The sequence below is a fragment of the Sylvia atricapilla genome, chromosome 10, assembly GCF_009819655.1.
Source record: "Sylvia atricapilla isolate bSylAtr1 chromosome 10, bSylAtr1.pri, whole genome shotgun sequence".
NCBI classification, from domain to species: Eukaryota; Metazoa; Chordata; class Aves; order Passeriformes; family Sylviidae; genus Sylvia; species Sylvia atricapilla.
In genome coordinates, this window is record NC_089149.1 from 23,372,415 (window position 1) to 23,394,626 (window position 22,212).

General features: G+C 39.4%; 1 protein-coding gene across 16 annotated transcripts in view; it reads right to left on the bottom strand.

Moving 5' to 3' along the window:
* Nucleotides 1-22,212, bottom strand: part of TRIP12 (thyroid hormone receptor interactor 12) — a 77,969-nt gene that overhangs the window by 55,169 nt on the left and 588 nt on the right. For 6 of the 16 annotated variants that reach the window (XM_066326318.1, XM_066326317.1, XM_066326313.1 and 3 more), the window contains exon 1: nt 13,665-13,769. The exons of 2 other annotated variants lie outside the window; for them this stretch is intronic. The gene's annotated coding sequence lies outside the window, so the exon portion shown is untranslated. Of the gene's footprint in view, nt 1-13,466; nt 13,620-13,664; nt 13,773-22,212 lie in introns of those variants that run through there. 8 more of the 16 variants (XR_010744385.1, XM_066326315.1, XM_066326320.1 and 5 more) reach the window with 4 other exon arrangements.

Consider the following 22,212-nt stretch of genomic DNA (forward strand, 5'->3'; position numbering starts at 1 on the left):
ACAGAGAGAAAAAGACAGTAAGTAAACTAAAGAATTCCAACATGCTCTAGGGCCACTAGTAGTATAACAAGGCAAATCAGTAACACTACCTGTAAAAAAATGAACTAAACTCTTCCACAAGGGCCTTCTTAACCTACTTGCTTGAGCTCCAAAACTTGTTTGGGGTGTTTGTTTGGTCTGGATTTGTTCAGTTCTTTTGGGCGGTGGTTTTGTTTGGGTTTTGGGTTTGAAGTTCCTTGCAATAATCTTGGTAATGCAAGAGTTTTTTTCCAGACTCTTGCACTCTCCTGAATATTTCAGGATATGTCTAGCATCTCTGCCTATAATGCTCCATTATAATACCTGTTACCTGCTTAGAGATAAGTACACTGCCCTTCCTCTCTTAGTTTAGCCCAAAAAGCCTCAGTGCCTTATTTAATGCTGCTCCAGCAATCCAGCTCCTCAAAATTGTACAGACTTACTGCTCCAAAGTCAGTATTAGGCAAAAGGAGGGGGGGAAAAGGAAAAGACAGGAGGATTTTTATATACCTTGTAAGTTCAGAACATTTTTTTCCAGCAAGTTGCACTTCTTCCCAGCCAGAACCCAGAGTTCAGCGTACATATCAGAAAATATTAAGCCTAAAACTTCAGATTTGTATTCCTTTACTTCAATGTGGACAACAATAACTTACTTGAACAGCTGTTTCTGTGATAAATCTTGTCACTTAAGACTGAAAAACGCTCAAATATATAAGCATATAACCCATTTAAGAGCTCAGACGTAACTTGTGACTGAACTGAAGAAATTACTGCCTCTGGTTTAGTAATTGCTGAATTGTTTCAGATTTACATCATTTTCAACTGATCTCAGCTGCACCTCATTTTTGCTCACTGTTCACAAGTGAGCAGACATACACACCTCTATATCTGCCTTACAGGCAAGCACTTGCAAGTACTCAATTACTACTTCTACTTCAGTAAATCTATTTAATCTGACTTTTCAGTCCAGGGAGTTGCTTTAAACTCAGTCTTCTGCAGCTCCCTCCCCATACTCTCCAAATTCAACAGTTATCCACTCATCCTTGTTCTTTTTCCACTAAGGTCCTCACCCTAAACATATAAGCTCCACATAGGCAGGAGTTTGTATTCTCAGTTTAGCAGCCTCTTGTCCCTTCTGGTTGTAGAAGTAGCTCATGGAAGAATTTTAGGGAGTAGATACAATAACAGACTGAAAAATTTTTTGCAACATGTCCTAAACTCTTATCATCCCTCTCTTCTTCCTGACAGTAAATTTCTGTTTACACAAACAAGAGGAAAATACATTCTCCCATGAGCCTCAGGGTGCAGTAAGGTATATGCATTTCATCTGCATTCTTGCAAATCCCAGATTATTCTGCTGCATGAAACCATTGAGTCTTAAGAAAATGATCAACTTTTCTTCTTCCAACACAGGAAGACCAAGCTAACACTAAATTTCTTTATCTGCTCCCATTTGTACCTTCTCTCCATGAACAGCCATAAGCTGCCTTCATGATTCAAAGATGCCAGAGTGCACTAAGGCTTCCCTGCTGCACTGCATCTAGTAATGTAAAACTCACACGGTGACTTTTATCAAAATGAAGTTATTTTGATACAAAAACCACACAAAATCATGCTGAATCACATATTAGGGTGGACTGTGTTGTTTTTGTATTTTCCTTCGACAATGCTAGAGAAGAACTAGAGAACTACACACAGAGAACTGCCATGCACAGACACCTAACTAGAGCAAATTCAGTACATACATTAAAATCTCCAGGATAAACAAGACTCCACAGCCTTCTAATGATGTAACATTACCTCACTGCTAAGAAGGCAGACAAGCAGGTTATCAAGGAAGTTTCTTCTGGAAACAAGCACGTACAGCTGTAAGCAAATAGATTTCTACAACTCTGGCACAGAATTTCTCCAGATTTATATGGCTGCATCACTTTTATCATTTCTCTTTGGAGACATTAATAAGGTATTGATGGGAAGACAAGCAGAATTTCACAGCATTCAGAGGCAAACTCCTCTTCAGACCAGATGCCTTTTTAATGCAGAGTTCAACTAAGTACAAGAGTTATGTCAGAAATATTAAAAAAAAGCCTTGGCTGGAAAGAATCTCTTGAGATGATACGGTTCAACCCTCTGGTGAAAGTAGGACCTCAAATTACACCAGACAGCTCTCATTCTGAGAAGTGACAATTGCTAACCATGTTGACAAAATACACTGAATCCTGAGCAAGAGGTGAATCACAAAAGCTACCCTGAACAAAGAAAGGGAAACAAAAATATCAGATTGAGGTATCAAAGCATTGCCATATATAAAAGTATGCAAAGAAGACACTAACAAAGTATCAGAAACTTTAAAAATTCATGCCATAGATGTCAGTTCAAGTAACTTGAGATCTCAGATCTGTGTAAGATGTACACATACCCAAGGACACACTGCCCCATCCCTTCCAAGGACAACTACTCTGAGAAGAGCTATGGTCCAGCTCCTCACTGCCATCACACAGAACTCAGAGTCCTCCTTCTCTCCCCTTTAGTTCCTCAGAATCACAATCCAGTAACCTAGACTAAGAGGAAGAAGTAAGAAAAATGGGCATATATGCTACAAACTTCAAAGGAGTCTAGTTTCTGAAGATATTATACATTAAGACTAGCTCATATACCCATTTTTACACTGAGTAACTTTAGACAATATGTAAGCTCTTAGCCAGAGAATAATTTTCCAAGTTGCCAACAAAAAAGAGAAAAACTTCAGTAAAAAATTCTTCCTAGGTTAATTTTCAGAGGAAGAGTTCTTTTTAACTCTTAACCCCTTCTGACACCACTGGAATATTTCAACATAAAGAAAAAAAGTAAAATAAATCAGTCAAGGAACAGGAGTTATTCCCTGTTCCACTGACTTAACAACAAACAGCTACCAGAAAATTAGACCAAACTTTGGGCCTTGATAAATCAGTAAGTCAGCTTTCCCCTTCCAGGCTTTCAAGAGCTCAGCCCTTGCCTGCCCTTCTAGCCAAGACAGTGGCAGTCCTAAAGGCCACCTTGACAGACCAGCAAAATGAGTGTCTAAGAGCCTGAAAGGATGCAAGCACTAGCTAAGTTTCCAGACTGCATTTATGTATATATGTCTAATGTCATAGAGACAATTGGGAAGAGAAAGTTTTTGTTCATATGAAAGAGGAAGGGAGGAGAGCAAAAAAGCCTACATTTGTAATCTTTTACTGCTAACTGGTAATTCAAATACTCATTATCAGCAACAAGAAGATTGACAAGCTCCCACAGGTGATAACACCACCAAAAACACCTCTGAAAAGATGCACAGCACTACCTGCCAGAGGAATGCCCAGGCTGTCAGGGTTATGTGATCCAAAAGGTCATCCATGCCATGACCAACCAAGCAAAGTAACACATTTACCTACTGACTTCTGGCTACTGTCTTTCTGAGAGGACTGGAAGGTTTGAGAAGCAAAGTATTGCTTAAGGGAAAAAAAAAAAATCTAAATACATGTTTCTAAATCTAATCAAATGTTTTGGTGCTGGTAAGAACAGTGCTATGACAATGACTGACTTGCAGAGGCTGAATAGTCTCCCCTGCTTCAAGCAGGTCGACTGAAGTCTGAGACTGCAGACACCTTTCACTGAACCTGATACAGGAAAAGAAAACTAAAGACTACTGCAAAGACCTGAGAGAAATGTAAAAACTTGTTCCATTAAGATTACAGAGAACTGACGATCATCATTCCTTTAGAAGTAAAACAACTGACTGGCCTTTATGCCACAGCCTGAACCTCACTAAGTCCTTCTGGGCTATGGAAAAGTCAAACTGAAATAGCAAATGAGGCACTACTCAAAACTACCAAGAAGTACAGGTACCACTGGCAGTCAGCAATACAACCAACTTGTCAGCTGAAGAACCAAGAGAAACATATGCATGGAGGGGAGGGCTACAAGTTAGCTAAAAAAAAATCTTAAAAATTAAGCACCTGCTGTTAGACAGCAGAACATTTCCAGTCATCCAAATAGATTCAAGGGACAACAAAACTAAAGTTTGTTCAGGTTACATACAAGGGCAAGCTCAGATGTATCAGGTTTGATTGTACAACTGGTGTTCCCAGTTCATGGTACACAAGAATCCAGAGCTTCATTCCATTACTGAAGAAAAAAAATCATTGTATTTGTGCACCAAGAAATTAAAACCAGGTCTAAATCTTAACTGAACTCCTGGAAGGTGGTTGAGAGGGCTACCTAACATTAAGACAGTGAAAGCCTTTACTCCTATAGTCTTTTTTTTTTTTTCTCCCTCAGGAAAAACAGAAGCTGCAGTCTGAGGAGAAAAATTAAGGAAGTTGCATGGAACAAATATAAGTCTCTTGAGGGCATCACTCTTCACTTCTGCCACATCATTGCTTTCTATCTCTTATGTTCATCAAGGACTGAAATATTACAGTTTGGACTGGACTTTGGTTCCCAAAACAACACACAGGTCACATCTTTGATCATCATCCAAACAAGAAACTAGGAAAAATAAAAAGCATTTCATTTTTTCCCTCGTTTCTCTGTAGTTTTACATAATGTATTGAAAGTTCCGTCAACAGCAACTATTCCTTTTGTTTTTGAGTGTGTAAGTAATAGTTAACTATAAAAATAATCTCCTAGAACGTTTACTCACTACTTCAAAGAATTTTCCCTTGTAAAAGAACTCTAATATTAAAGTTGTTCTTCTCCAAATAAACCAAATTTGACACCTTTCCATGTCACCAGTATGGTGTCATGGAAAAAACAGTATGGTTTGACTTGAACTTATTAATGAAGGAAGAGAATGCTCTGACTGTAGCACAGACCCAGGACTCAAAGCTTCAAGAAAATATTTTCATGTTTACAACACCAGTAGTTTCTAAGTCTAAATTCAGTGTTCTATATTGCTTTGGCTTTTTAACCTGCTAAACGTTAAGTTTTGTTGCATAATTCAGTCAACTCTGCAGCAGTTAAATTTTTTAATATGGAGATATAAAGATTATCAAAAGCATAGGAACCAGAAACTCCTGAGTCAATCTATATCAAGAATAGTCTGATCTGGATAGCTGCAAGCCAGCCAGAGACAGCTCAGCTTAAGAAGCAGCCCAGAGCTATTTAAGCCCTGTCAGTAACACAAAGGATTTGTTAGACCACACACAGAACAGGCACACAAAACCAGCAAATGTTTGCTGCAAAATACTGAGCCAGCATTCTTATCTTTGTTGAGAGATCTTTTTTCCTTTTAGCCCAGCAATGGGAAACAAAGGAAAAGTGAGGAATATTTAAAGTTTCATCTTCTGTACACTTGTGTCACAGAGCAAAATTTTTCTGCCAAATCAGTCCTACCGCAAGAGCCTGACTTCACCTCTACAGGACATTTAAAACTACTGTTACATACTGACAGTCTACAGTATGAGCACCTCAGGATGCAATTCTGCTACCAAGTGTTAATAGAAGTGTAGTTTCAACTTGCAACAACAACGAAAGTAATAGTTCTTTTCCTTTTTAAAATCAAACAAAAGCACCTCTCTCCAAGAGAAAAGAACACATTTTTCCAACAGCCAAATTCTGACCAAAACCATGCTGTTTGTACAAAGTGAGCTGATGTGAATTCCTCATTCCTTGCAGACTTTTGACTGAAAGACATCATAAGCAATGGAATTAAAATCTTACCTGATCTTCATTTTCAGATTCTCTAGAAACCCTTCTTTAGTAGAGGCCAAAAGTCACTATCTGAAAAGTGGTTTAAGCTTTCACTAACAGTATAATAATAAAAAAAATTAAAATCCAAAACAAACACTAAACCACATTGTCTGGTAAGAATGGAGAAGACACTACTCAGAAGACAGGAATTAATTTGAATTAGGAGTTTATCTTCTGTAAGACAACATGAATCAAAGCACAGAATCCTCCATGAAGTACAGATCAGTGCCATTGCCAGAAAAGAAAGCACTCTAGAAGCAGGTGGTCAAGCTAAAACCAAGTAAAAGAGGTGTGGCAAAGTTGGGAAAGGAGGCATTTATTTTTATTACCAGAGAAAAACCTCAGCTGAGTGATTTGTACAAATTTCAATTTAGTAGCTTATTTCAGTACTTTCATGCAAGTGAACCAAGAAATACTCAAAAGAAGTACATCACCCACTCTACATCTGCCCTAATGCTTAATGCCCAGCTGCCTTTGAGCTGCATTTACCTACAACACTGAGTCTGAAGGCAGAACCTACTGCTCAAACACCAAGCCTCTTCCCTATTCCAATGCCACAGACCAGATGGTGCCAAACTGCAGTTTGCCATTCACCTGCATCTGGTACGCAGAGCCCTTAAGCAAAACCAAGTGCAACAACACAAGACAAATACTGATACGGTGCACAGCCATGTCCTACCTGCAGAGCCTGTTAGACAATACGTGCCCCAAGTTGCAGCGTGGAAGGTTTTCTGAGACCTGCCAAATTCCTAATCAACTTTTGCCAAGCTGTCTTAAATTACTGAGACATCAAGTGAGCTCAGTAGCTAGTAGAACATTGTTTGGTCACCCGGAGTGTAAGTTAACACAGACCATCTCTGCAATATCGCAGAAAACTAGAAGGGTACAGGCAAAACCAAAACAAAACGAAAAGAAAAGAACTTTAATCAGCCACTAGACTGAAGAAAAAGAAAGACAAAAACCAGTTAACTTGCAGATGTGGATTAGAAAAATTCCACAGATGAACTCAAGACCACAGGTCTTATAAAAATAAGGTAAAGAAGCAGAAGACTGGGTCTTCATCTCGGTAATATTCAGCTTCAGGTCTAAATCACTCTACAAAAACCTGCTCAGCAATAGCAGCATGTCTTAAAAACAACAAAGATAAGAAAAGAAATTTAAAAAAAAAAAAAAAACAAAACCTATGCTTCCAAGACCAAGTAGAATGTACTCATCTGTTTTCTACTCACCTAGAATGGGTTTTCAGATTTTTGCATCTTCAAAATATAATTTAGACAAGTTTGGGACAAATCAGGAGGATTTCAAGAGCTTTCGTGTTGTTTTTCTAATCAGTGATGTCTAGCCCTGATTCAGACTGATGCCTGGTGAGGTTTCCTTTCCCACCCTGGGCTCAAGCAGGTTATGCTGTTCTCCTGAACAGAGACTTCATCCAAATGCTATGCTACACAGGAAAGTCATGGGCCTAATGCATAGCAAGAGTCCTGTGCCACATGACACAATCTGGGAAATGGTTTAATTGCAGTCATTGAGGAAGAAATCCAATTAAAACAGGTTAAGTTTCCGGCTTCCTCAGCACTGGATCTGCATAAGGATCTTTGGTTATCACAGGAATACTGTAACAACAAAAAAAGGGATTAAAACACAACTAGGATTTCTAAACTGGGCAGTGCTCAAACCAGCAGCAGCCTAGAATTATGTGCCATAGACATATTCTCTCAACCACAGAAAAATTTATACATTTACTTTATATCTTAAAGTGATGTAATTAGGAGCAAGCTCCAATACACATACCAAATTACTGACACAGACACAATTAAAGACATTTACCTGGTATGAAATCATGAACCAAACTGCCTACCAAATATCTGTACAAACAGAAGATCTGTGTAAAGCTGAGCAAAACAAAGTCACAACCCAAGAAACACCTGTCAAACACTAAGGATTAAGCTGTCTTTAGCCCGATCCTATAAATTTTAAGATCATGATTTTACAGTGCTCAGAGCTATTCTTTCACATTAAACACACAGAACAACATACAATTTTAGCTCCCACAATTTTATTTAAGGAAAGTTCAAACTTCTACAGTCATAGATAAAGTTGTCAGAAGCCAGAGTTTTATGAAGGAATTAAATAACTTTATGGCACACTTTTTTGACAAGTGTCTACTCCACTGCACATTTACACCTTCTCAATGCTCCATAAATAAAACAAGGGTATGTTGTAGGAACAAGGCATTGTACATGATGCTGACCTTGAGCAAAACTAAGTATTAGAACTCTCTGAAGTGCTTTTTAGCAGGATGCCAGATTTAGTCTTAGTTTTAAGCTACATAAGAACTCAGCATCATTGAATACATAGAAAAAAAGTCTGCTACAAATTCCTCTCCTCCCTTCCTTACGTGCAAGAACCACTAGGACATTTTTCTGTTTCACCTCACCAATGCTTTTGACCTCATCTTTCCCAGGCTACCCACACACTTTCCTTGAACAAGAACAACTGTAACTATGCCCATATGTTACAGCTCACAAGACTAACAAGGTAACACTAATGAGGTGTTTTTCCTAAGGTCCTAGCATGGCCAGGTTTCTTCAAGTCTGAATTTCTTGTCAATAGTCAATCACTTCAGAGCTGGAAGAAAGGCTCCTTACGTTCTACCCACAAAATGTTCCAATAGGTACTGCCCAAGACTGTTCAAGGCTTTTTGCTACATTCCAACTAAACTGCCGCTCTCTGATGAATACAGAACACATATCAGAAGAATACAATCTCTTCACTAGCCTGAGACACTCAAAAAATAACAAGCAGAGCTGCAAGTTTTCTGTAGCTTGATCAAAATGATTATTTAAGAAGAAGATAATACAATAGCTCGTTTGATAAGCCTTTGCTCTTGCAATTTTCTCTGTGACCCAATCAGAATACTCAAAGAGCTGTCTCCTATACTGGTGACCTTTCATCCAACACTAATGATTAACTAGGTTTTATGAGCAAACCTACAATCTACTGCCCCCCAAAACAACACACTACTTTTGGCCTTGTCTAGGACTGAAAAAGAACAGGGTGAGGGGGAGAGGAGAGGAAAGGAAGACAATGCTTCTTCTAAGTGCTTTGTGCATACATCAATGATATAATACCTCGAAGCAAAGTGATGCATCCATCCTTGCTACACTCCTAAAATGTATTTTTGCAAACATGAAAATCATGCAAACATTAGTAACTGTTAATATGACACTGAATTTGAAGCAAAGTTCACTCAACTACCAAGTAAGATTTCTTATCTTTCTGGTTTGTTTTCCACAGTTTGGGTTTTTTTCTTTAAAGAATATCCATAACACACTCCAGAACTACTCCACATCCTCTTTACTCTCATCCTCTTATAAGCCGTTTAATAAAATGCACTAGTTAAGGAAGACAAACAAAAGGGTATTTAACTGGAGCGGGCAGCTTCATCATGGTGCAAGATAAAATAACTCTTTACAACACTTCAGTAAAAAACGCACAGAGAATGGAGTGTCTTCAGAGGAAGATAAAAAAGAATATGAAGTAGACAGGCTTGTAAAGAAAGACAGAAAATACCTGTAAGCCCAGAAGGGAGCCCAGTTTCTTCCCTCCCATTTGCACAGTATCCTATGTATCAAATGTAAAATGAACACATTTCCTACAGGCTGCAGCCTGTCTTACTCTTCCATCTGTTCTGCAAACCAAAGACACTCAGCTGGGAGCACAAGCATCCCCGTCCCACATATGAATAATGAGCAAAGAAGCATTCTAGCAACCCCAGTATCTTTAACGCCTCTATTTCCCCAGGTCAAGTCTTGGAAATACATCTTTTCTCCCATCAACTACTGGGATGAGGTGCTACGAGAACACCTCAACCTCTATTAGCTACCAAAAACGCCAAATTAATTGCGCTGACTTTGGATCTTTATTCTATGCTTTTCAAAATTTTTCTGTACGTTTACTCTGTATTTCAAAGGCCCCCTGACAGACCAGTTTTGGGACACAGACATCATGCACTGCTATTTGAAAACAGCCTGATCTGTCCAACAAAAAATTCTTCCACAGAATTGAAAGATGATGAAAACACTGCTCTCCAAATATGCAGTTATCTATGAAAAACTAACTGAAACTATTTTCTATTAAATGTCTATTTTGTTAGAAAGTTAAACCATCTAACACTGAATTTTCAAAATAGAAGTCTAGAGGGTTTTTTTCTTGTATTAAAGCCAGAATGCACCACTAGCATATTACTAACATGGCAGTATTTACTATATTAAACAGTTACATTATACCAGCCTGAAAGTTTCAGAAGCGCATTTTCAAGAAAAAATATTTCAGATGTGGCATCATAATCTGTGTTTTATAGTGTATACTTTTTAAATTGACAGCATAAACATTCTGCACATACTCAAGTATGACATTCTGAGCAAAACACCTATTTGTTTTTTGGGTTTTTTGTAACTCTATTAATTCTAAGCTTAGTGGTGATTACACTTCCTCATACTCTTCATACAATATTTATCTCACTACTGAAGTTACAGCACACACTAAGGAGAGAAAACAAACAGGCCAGACTTGAGGGCACTGGACTCATGAGTCTGCACTATGCAGTTGCTCAGCTGAGCTCCATTATATCTCCCAAAGAATACCAAGTACTGACAGAAGCTAAAAATTGCAACTACATTTCACGGGAGATATCCTAGTGAGTATGGTCACCTCGATAAAACAGGAAGGAAAGTTAGTTGTTCTAATCCAAACCTACATGGAAGTCTTGTGTACTATACAGAAGGCAGTTTCCAACAACGGCATGTATTTATCCAAAGTCCCACACACCTCAGAGGGTATGAGGGATAGAGTACAATCATTAGCTTCACTATTATGCCACTGCAGACCATTTTCATGTTAAAATTCAGTGCATGAAACGTAGCGAGTTGGTCAAAAGTATAGATTGCATCTGTACAAGTGGACAGAAACAATTTAAAACCTGACACTTTGATCTATCACCAACTGTCACAAGTTAAACTTTTCAAATTCTGATGAAGCAACTTGAAATTACATCAGCTTCTCCTCCACTCTCCCACCACAAATAATACTCCAGTCTACTCAAGTACAAAGAGCAAAACAGTTTAAATGATAGCCAGTCACAAATTTGTATTTTCAAGTTACTCCCACTTCAAAGCTGGGCCATCAACCTTCCCAACAATAGAGCAAACACACCCCAAGAGTAAATGCAATTCTAGTTTGTTGCCACAACCTGGAATACTATTACGTAGTAACAAACTACCTAGCTTTTGGATGCATCTAAGCTAAAGTTAGACATTTAAATCACTATATTCTGCCATAGGTTGAGCTGCTGCTTCTAGCTGCCACAGGTCTGGGCTTGAACTAGTCACATCCTGCATTTGATGTTGCCAACAGAAAGCCCAAACCCTTCTGTAGTAGGCTTTTCAACCAGGTAAATCATATACATAAGGCCAGGATAGGGGTTCACAAGCCCCAACTCGGCTCTGTCTCACAGAGTTAGGTGAAAATTTGAGGAAATACAGTAGCTTGCATCTCCTCTACTTATCACACTCAGAGCAGCATTCCTGAATCTGTAGACACAAAACCGAGTTCTTGAACTCCTTGACTCAGCCATTGAAAGCTTAGGCATGGCAGGTTAACATCTTCAGAATGCCTTCCCTGGAGGGACATAAGCACACAGATTCCCACAGGAGCAACTATCTTTCCCGGTGTAGCTGTAACATTTATGACAACACAGCTAGAATCAGTGGTATGAAAGCTGAACACTTGTACATACTTTTGCACTTCACTTCTCCTCAAGTTAGCCTTTAGCTGGCAATTAGGCATTTTACACAAAATTCAGGGATTTGAAGTCCTCCAACCTAAAGCAGTACAAAAAAATACAGTAAGGAAGAATTGTATCTTTGCTTTAAAATTACTATTTAAAGAGATACCCTTGGTCCAGACTGTTTCTGGAAATTCCTATTTCCAGGAATAGGCCCTCTCCTTTCCTGAGAAACAAAGTCTATTTTTTCAAGCACTTCTCACAGGACAGCCTACATTCCCTTCCCCATGTCAGTAGTGCCATGACATTATATTTGTTTACTCCATGAACTTATGTAGATTGACATTCTCATTGAACTAAAGTTTCAAAGTTTAGCAAAAAAGTACTCTTTGATGAGGACTACAGCTTCCACCCAGTCAGCGCCAAAGCCATGTTACTGCAAACACACTCAAGTAAGAATATTCTATCATTCAGATGTAACTGGACTTAAAATATTCACTGCTATTCTGAATGTGCAGTCAAAGGCCCAAGGTTTTGAAAAAGAGCTGAAAAACAGTGTCTCTGTAAGCTGTGGGTGCTCAAACATTTTTAACACTTGAAGGCAGGTAATAATGTTTAACTCGTAATGGCATTAAATCTTGAAATCATACTTCAGTAATGACAGGACATCAACAGACCCCAGAAGCAGAAGATTTTAGTTTTTGACAGCACAACTCTAGGCACTTGTTACTATTTCCTGGCTCACAGAAGAGAGGTCATTCATTATTTCATTTCTGTTTTGTTAAACCCAGGTCTATTTAAATTGTTGTTAAGTAGCATCCAAACAGACCGCATCATTGCACAAGTTTAACAGAAAGCGTTTGTAACGATGGAAGACTGTTGCGTGCAAGAGAAAAATATGAAAGCTTTATTATTACAGCCTTGCTTATTTCCAAATAACTCTACAGGTGATATGGTTATCTAAACACAGAGCTGCTCCCTCAAAACTCCCCTTTTTACAAAATTATCAAAACCTACAAGTTCCCTTTTCTCACCTCTGTGCCTCACCCAAAATAGTAAGGATATATCAAAATATGGAACAGTCAAGTATTCTAAAGAGACACTTGAAATGCTGTCAAGTACAACATTACCACTCAATATGGAGATACTGTACTTCAGTACTGAACCCAAAAAGCATTACTGTAAGCCAAACCCCCCCAGCTGACCTAAGCATTAGTGACTACATGTTCCAGTTCCTCCCAGAGTGATGCTGGAGGGGAATGGGAGAGGAGCTGTGGAAGAGGAACCAATGCTTAGTTAAATACCCCATTACAGAGTAACTGAGAATTCTCAGTGCTTTTGTAAAAACAGTGTTTATCTGGAATACTCTATCCCATCACACTGGGCCTTTGTCAAGGGACATGAAATCCAGCTGAAAATCAGACAGGTGATCTTAAAGAATTAACTAATAAAACCTGTATTATTTAGCCTGGCAACAAAGTTGTTACTTACTTCCAGTAAGTGCTAGGAGTAAAACATCAACAGAAGAAAATAAAGATAGGATAGTATTGATACAGTTAGCAGGCAAACACTTAAGAGAAACTTTCAGGCTGGAAATTAGATGATCCTAAATTCTGAGACATGACATGCTGAAAGAATATCCCAGGAGGACTGAAGAACTAAGAAGGCAAGTATGAGGCTTCTTCCTAAGCCTACTCCCAGAGTGTCTTCATTGTCCTTACAGAGGACTAACAAGTTCTGCTGTCCTACTATGCCCACCAGAGAGGAGATGCTCAAGCTGCCCAGGAACAAAAACCTCTTTAAAGGCTCAAGTTCCTAAAAAAAGCTAGTTCCCCCCCCCCACTTTGGAAGTAACTAAAACACCATTCCTGCTATTGTAACAGCCATTCTCTTTCTCAGAAGGTGCAACAAGTCAGAGGAGATACTGCAAAGAAGCCAACACCTCTATTACCTACAGTTTGTGAAGCTTTTCCTGACCCTCTTGTCTCATGGTACCCACCACAGAAGCTCTGTTATGACTGAAGAGAGAAAACTTGTCCCCACACCTTCTCCTGAGAAAGAGGAGGGGAGGCAGAAAACAGCCCTCCACAAAGCAAATTACTGCAGTACACAGCAAGTTCTAGGATTTAAAAATAAAAAAGCCACAAACCATATACCACACTTTTGGATAGGGTTAGTCTGTGCAGAGGTTGTTTATCCAGCTTGATCCTCCTATTGCTGTGTCACTCTGTGCCCATATGTTCATGTTTGATATCTCCCACATGGGGGGGGGAGGCAAAGGGGGGGGGGAAGGAGAGGGCAGGGGGAGGAAAGTTGCCAAAGTTAATATATTCCAAAAACCAAACCAGTTATTCCATTTGTGGAAAGAGCTCTATGTAGAAGTAGCAGACAAAAACACAGGAGTCCTATGAAAGTGCAACAGAGAAATTTTGTAACTGAGTTGCTAACGTTCAACTCAACTGATGTTTCAGAATGGGTTACAGAACAGAGAAAGTCAAAATACTAATTGAAATCTGCTGTTAGATCAATCAGCATAATCACCTGCTATCTGGTTTTGATTTGCCATCTTACTAAGCTGACCTTCCAAACAGCCTGACATCATTTTGGTGAAGATAAACAGTATTGCAACTCTGAGTCTAAGGAAGAAACCATTTCTTAGCTGAAGAGGAAACAGCTTTTAAATTAAATCCAACTATACAATCTGGTGATGCAGAATGATCTAAATGGCTTACTTCTGATAAAAGTTTTTAAGATGCTCCAACACCACTAAAATAGGATTTAAATTAATTCAATTAAAATTAATTAATTAAAATAAGAGTACAAATGAGTCCTAATAGGGTTTCCAGTAAGTGCAAGGTAGATGTGAAACTGCAACAAACAGATGCCATAAACAGAAGCAACACCAGTTTAGCACAGGCAGACTGCTGAGAACAGGCTGAGGGACTTGACAGTGCTCCTGGTAAAACTACAGGGGCTAGAATCATAGTTAGCATTCAAGTGTGATATCTCAATCTGATATAAGCCCAAGATTTCATCTGAATAAAATACATTAATTAGGAAGTTTTGAAAAACAGATGATACAACTGTTTACCCACTGACTTATTACTTAATAGGACTATCTAAACTATGAGAATAATTTCAACACCTTTTGGCTAAGTCTGTGAGAGGAAAAGCACACAGGAATATACTTTACTCCAGGCAACCTCTGGAAGCCACAAAGTCTAGCAACAAGTATGGTCACCACATTGTATTCTGAAAGCAACAGATTGAGATTACTTTGCCTGTCACTTCAGTGGAGTCTCACAGCCAACTTTACATTTAGTTTAAGTGTATTCCCAAAAATTAACTCATCACTACATGTCTATTTACCTCAAGTGTTTAAATATAAAGTTCCCAGGTTCTAGCTTACTCGAGTTCTTCTCCATAAAACACAAAGTTAGAATTTTAAGTGTCCATCCTGTTCAAACTACAGTTTGATGTGGATAATATGTCAAGAATCTCTAAACTATTAAAAAAAAAAAAAAAAAGTATGGCCACAGAGCTCAAATATGTCCACATTAACAGAAGACATTAAAGTGATACAATTCCTTCACATCATTAACTTCACAAAATTCATCTTCCGTCTTCACAGCTAATCTGAAGAGAGCTCACTTTCCACCCACTCTATGGAGTATTTAAATGTGCAGACTGAAGTGTGCAATAGCATTTCCCTTAACACCCTTCTTCCAATTCTAGTTACAAAGTGTTGGTGAAGGTTCAGAGGGGCTGTCAAGAGTCAGGTACCCAGCAAGGCTATCCTCATTTTCAAGTCTAGGAATACACAGCACAACTACATCAACTTAAGAGCTGCCACAGAGGAAATCTGACAAACATGTATTTCCTATCTTACTTTTGGCAAAGGAATGTATCTGTTCTTCTACCAAGTTTCTTGTAACTGAGCAAAAGAGTGAAACTAGCTTCTTTAATCCACAGTCTTATGGTTTAACACCAGTCTTAATTTTTATTACCAGTCTTTTATTGTAGAATATTATCTGCTAAACACAACAGGCAGAATACTACCACAGTAAGATATAGCAGCACCCACTGTCAACACATAAACTTAAAAAACACTGTGGAAGAGACTGCAGCAGATCTTTAAAGCACAAGCTGTAACACTTGGAATTGTGGCTTAAAGCTTGCCTAAGTTATGCAGCTTCCATCCCTTTTGTTAAATGAGATTCAGCTGAAATTGTGTTTTCTCCAGCTGTTTGACTTAAAGATCACACAGGTACCTACTTCTCAGGCACTGTTCACTCAGGCTTATTGACACAGCTTATGACTGTCTGCTGTCCTAGTTCAGCTGAGCAATTTCCTACCTTCCCCTCACCCCTGTACAGTGAGCGAGTTCATCAAGCCATCACACCTGAAACAACTGCAAAGCTCAAGACAAATGAAGTTTTAAGGAGAAATTACAGTTTGCAGTCAGTAAGTTGATTAAAAATAAAGTGTATCCTCAAAATAAAGAGGAAGAAAACACTCTAACAAAGGCAGAGTTCCAAGTTTAAATTCAGCATACAGCCTATTAATATGCACCCTTAGTTACTTTCTTCATTTGTTCTCTTTAAATGCACAGCCACATCTCACTTGTGATCAGAAGATTCAGTTACACTGCACACACCTTCCAGGACAGGACACTCCCTACACTGAATAAGCTAACTGCATAAGGGATTTGACATTAGAAGACACAGAACATTATTAACTTGGATAAGATGCCATCCTCTAGCCCTGACATTAACCACATCTTACACTATTACTTTGTCCAAAAACACACATCTACCACATATTCCACAAAAGCATACATCATGCAAAGAGAGCTTCTCCTCACGACCTGCAGGAGTTCAAGTAAGCAACTAATCATTATACCAGTATCAAGGACATGTAATTCAAGTCCCTTGGTGAGTGGGTGGGATGCAAGTGTGTGTTTTTCCTTTTCTTTAGGGTTGGAGGGAAAGGGGAGGAGGGCAGGCATGGAGGATATCAGAGTCCACCCTGACTAGTGTTACTAGGCATCGTTTCCACCTTTCCTATTTTGGTGCCTCAACTCATTTATGTTGCTCCTTATCCTAAAAAAAAAAAAAAAAAATCCATGTTTTCAAATCGGAAGATACAAGAGTGTATTTTTGATTTCCACACTTATTTACCTGTACTTTTACATCTAAGCAGTCTTGGACTGGAGCAGAGGTACAGAACAGACTTCAAGCATATAAAAGCTGATGTACAGAGAGAGAATTTCTTCTACCCAGAGCTGGTAAGACAAACTATCAAGTAAGGAAAGTAAGACAGAAGAGAGATATGGAGAAAAAAGAGGGAGAACAAAACACCATACATGTTTTCTAAAAGCAAACATAGCTGAATCTGCACTTAGTTACATTGGAGCATGCATTTGTCACACACCTATTTTTCCTAATAGTTTCACTGATAAAAACTGCTCCTGAAAATCAAGGTAAAAATTAGAGTTACTGCTCTGCATTAACAAAAAACTGGTATTAACCATGCTTCAAATAGCCAGCCACAAAACTGAAGGCACACACTGCTATTATTAAATCTAATGCCCATCTCAGGGCTTGACTGCCTCCTGAAAGTTTAACACTTTTGCTCCCAAAAACACATGCATACATCAGAAAATAAAGAACATGTTTGTATTATTTTATTTCCAGCTTTACAGAAGTCTAGCAACAATTTGCCCTTCTTTACACTAAGTCTAGCTATTTGTACTTCATGCAATAAAACACAAGTTGTCAGCAACAAGTTGCTCTGAAAGCAGAATAAATGTGAAATACATCTTGCCTTTCAGATCTTTAAAAAAAGCCACCTTATTCAAAAAGTAGCAGGGAACCTCAGCTTCCATTTTGAAACACCAAATTGCTCCCTACAACTCAAGGTTCACATTCCAGAAGATGACTCAGACCCTTTCATACCTTTTATGAAGGTCAGATCTTTGCAGTTCAGCATGTGCACTTTATTGTGGACAGACACTATCAAAGCAAATCATTCAGAAAACACTTGAGAATATGGGATTTCCCCCCCAGTCCATGAGCCAGCATAGTCTTACTACATACTGATAGAATCATTCCAGTTTCCTCTCCACACATACCTCTGTATGTTTATAAGATCTGGGCTTTTTCCTCCTTATCACTCAAGAAAACGAATGATTGAGAATATGAGATGAATCTTTTCATCAGGTTGTAATCAATGAAAAACTATTCAAGGGTAGAAGGAGTCAAATATGAGAAGGGCCAAGTTCCTCAGGTCCCTTCCAAACAGGCTTTCTGTACAAATCCTGACAAGAGAGGCTTGTCTGGAGCAACTGAGGGCAACCATGGCTTGAACATCATGGTTAGTATTTCTCATGCATCATTGATATTGAAGTCCAGTATAAAACTATCATGATTAACTTTTTCGATAGTACATCTAAATTTTCCATTTCTCCTATATGAAAATAATATTTCCATTCTTCCTTCCAGAGCTGACCATCTACTGCTCTCAGGGCAGCTTGCTGCCATATTTGTACCAAGTACCTTCATGAATCAAGTTAGACTGGCAACAGTCAGGACCTTGCAAGACAAGGCTCATCACAGACAGGGAGAGTAAACAGATTGGTTCTGTGTGCTTGAACCTTGGCTGCCAGACACAACTGAAGGAGGGTATGACTGCATATTTACACAGTTGGACTCTACCAGCCTGATGGCAGGATTAGGAGTACAACTGCTCCCAAACTGAACTTCGTACCAAACCTGAAAGCAGGCTTAGGAGAAGCCAGGTGACTTAGCTCTGCCCTCCACAGACACCGCACATCTGATACACAGCTAAAATTTCTTTTATTTGCAGAAGACAGCTTTAAAGCATGAATTCAGCAACTGTTTTGTTAAAAAAAAGTGATCTTGAGACAAGTGGCTACATACAAATATTTTTTCATTATTGCTGACCACTAAGAACTCTGAAAATAGTTTTGCTCCTTCAGAAGCACTTTATTTCATATAAATTGAAAAAAAGTACGTAAGTAGGGAAAAAGTTAATACGGCTTTGTTTTGCAGTTACCAAGCTCAAAACTGAGCTATGGAAACTCTCAGCAAGAAGTTGCTTCATATACTGCCATAAATCTGTTGTGATACTATGCAGTGATTAAAATATTAAGGGCACATTTAAAATATTGCTCCTTCAGAAAACTAAGCATACTCACCCAAAGCCAGTAAGTTACTGTACAAAAAAAAAAAAATATTCCAATGTACTACACCTTCAGAGCCAGTACTGAATGGGGACAGTGACACCTTGATGAAACGGATCAACAAAGTGCTTTTTAGGGAGTGTTACTAATTTGACAGGTGATGAACAGGACACTGATCATCCAACAGGCCAAAGGAAGATCCCTGAAACATCCTAGGTTAAGATTTTGCCGATGCCATAGCTCACCACGTTGTACAACTTTGGTATTTGATTACACTTTGTCACAATAATTTAGCCCCAGTGTAACAAAAGAGATCCATGATCAGAAGTGTTCTACATGATGCTTACCAATTACTTGGTTAGAAAACATAGACAGAGATCATTTAGCTGTGAGATGCATTTAGCTGAAAATTAGGTACACACATGTAGTTTACTTACTAACTTTAGTACTTCTGCTTCAGCTTCATCACTTAGAGACAAAGGCAATTTAGTCAGGTTATGTTTCTGGACTGCTGCAGTGAGTAACTGTACTTATCAGTGATGTAAGGATCCACATGGAATCGATCATGTTTCCACTGACCACATTAAAGAAAAATGCATTTTATTTTTGCTATACTGCTGAAGAAGGAACAATGTTGTCACCCATAGCTTTAGGCCTCAAATTTAGGAATGATTTTATAAGAATAAGTATTCATCACAGGGTTTTGTTCTGTGATATTTACACTTTAGGTTTGAAGACAGTCAAAGTACAATATAAAAAGGAAAACTTAAAAAAAAAAAAATTCCACCCAAAACCAAAAAATAGATTTGTGCATGATTTGTGATTAGGAATGACAGCTTTGATTATTCATTCTCTGGGAAGATGTAGACTATTTCCCCTAATGGTCACTTTGACCTGAAAAACTTTTCCAAGACATCAAAAGACCCCATTTTCCTAAGCTCTTACTCAACAGGTTGGCACTCCTACTGAAGTAGCTCTGCTGTATTAATAAGCAGTAATGTCACACTGTGGATGACCTACAATCTTTCTGCTAAGAACTAAGACATGTTTAGGTTCCTAGCTATGAAACCATCTGGAGATAGAAGACTTCAAGGTTGTCAATTCAAGTATACTACTCATTTTTCTCAGAAAGACCCTAAGAATGGGAAAAAATCTGATTACCTGTATTTCTAACACAAACATAAGATACAGCAAACAATAAAAATTAAAAATACCTTTGCATTTAAGATCCAAAAAACAGAACTGCTCACAATCAGCTGCATTTTACAAATATAGAAACTATTACAAGTTAAAAACATGTATATTTTAAGCTTTAAAAACTTTAAGCATTATTTACAGAACTTATTCACCAGACCAGTGTTTTTAAACTTCTTAGTTCAAACACAACATATTCTGTTAAAATATCAGCTGTAAAAACTGAAATAATAATATTTTCATAAATACATCTAACTCCTATCAGTATTTATTAAATAGGCTACCAAACAATAGAAAGCAGTTGTTTTTCCAGTGCTTTCATGTCCATTATGTATATTTACATACCTAAAATAAAACTCGTTTAAAAATTTTATCTTAACAAATATCTTAATAAAGCTCAGAAACCGAACACCAAAAAAAAAACCCACAAAAAAAAACCCCAAAAACAAACCCAAGCCAAATCAAAATCCCAACCCTGTACAATTAGCACTGTAGTTTGGGGAGTGGAAGAGGGAGAACTGAAAAGAAAAGACCATACAAGAGATAACAGAAATAATCACAGCGACGCTTGCTAGCTTTTAAAGTGTTACAAAAGTATATCCACAGTGTCCATTCCCACAAGAAAATCTTGAAAAATTAACTTAAGTGCTCAGAATTCCTCTTCTTTCTCATTATAATAGATGTACTTCAAATTTATCAGCTGGTAACTACTCAACTTCTCTTTGTGCCAGCCTTTAAAGAACCAGGAAGCTCAAAATTCATATTACACGCAACACAAACAGTAGAAGTTACTCTGTTTGAGTAAAGTTTTGCATTACAGGGTTAGAAGCTCCGAATCAGTATTATTTCTGCTGAACAAGACAGGAAGGAAAAAAAAAAAAAAAAAAAAAAAAAAAAAAAAAAACCAACCTGAACTGTCTTTTTAGGGGAAAAAAGGATTTAAAATAAAAATTGTTACTGGATTGCTACACATAATAAAAACGCTCCCAAAACAAACTACACACTCTCTGAAAGCGTTCCTAAGTTCCCTGCCAGACTTACAGAATAAATTTAGGCCAGTACCAAGCGCTCATTTCTTCCCCGTGTGTAAATGCGACACAATCAGGCCTCACATGCAGGCCTCTCTCTCCAACACAGGCAGGACCTTTGTTCGATACGTCGATGTTTTTCCCCCAAAGCCCTTGACATAACTTTCCATTCTTTCCCCTATTATTTTCCGGTTCCCCGTCTAGACTCCGGGACCGCCGAGCCGCGCAAGCCCCCGCCTGCCGGAGAGCCCGGGCACTCGGAAGGGGGAACAATAAAAAAGTTGGACACAGGAAGACGGGCCTGCAGGTCTGGCCAGAGCCCCGGCCTCGGTTCCTTCCCCTCCCCGATGGCCGGGGCCGCAGGCGGGAGCCCGGTGCCACCCCCGGCCTGTCCCAGTCCCCAGCCCCCGGGAAAGGGAAGGGGGAAGCGCCAGGCAGGAAAGGCAGAGCCCAGCGTTTGATCAGCCTCCAAGTACGACGCATTATGCAAGCAAACGCAAGGACCGGGCAACTTGCTTCTTGACTGAAAACAAGAAAAACATCAGCTCGAAAACATTTAGCTGCGAAAATAATCCCTTTCGTGGGCAGCCAGCTTTGTGACTCCGACCCCACGGGCGCCTCCGTTTTCTGCCCACCTTCTTCCTCCCCCCAAAAAAGCTTGTGAAATATGGACGTCGGCCGATTGTTTAGCATTTTTTACCGAGCTGGGCAGAACGGAAAGAAAGAGAAATTGCTATTTTTTTTTCCTTTAAGATATTCCCTACCTTCTTTAAAGGGGAGGCAAAAAAATAAAAGGGGAGTGGGAAAGAAAGAACCACTAAGGAAAAGGGGGCCAAGCGGAGTGGGGGAGGGAAGACGGGGAAGGGCATCGAAATCGGCACGGCAGTGTCAACACTGACACTGCCCTTTTGTATCGGCAGGCACACAGGGCCCGCGGAGGGGCGGCCGCGCTGCCGCCCCCGTCCCCGCCGGGCGGCCCGGGAGAGGCGAGGCGGCCCCCGGCACCCGTGCCCGGGGGGCGAGGGCCGGCCCTGCAGCGGGCCCGGGGACCGCCTGGCCATTTTGTCAGCTCCGTTTCCACCCCTTCCCTCCACGGCGAGGGCCCCATTCCACCCCTCCGGGCCTCCCCAAACACTCACCGGCGCGGCACCGCGTCGTTCCCGGCTCCCCTTCGCCCCCCCACCCCCATCTGCAACAATGCTCCGGGATGGCGCCGCTCCCCTCCCCCTGCCCCGGGCCGCCAGGAAGGGCAGCTCGGCTAACGCCGGGAT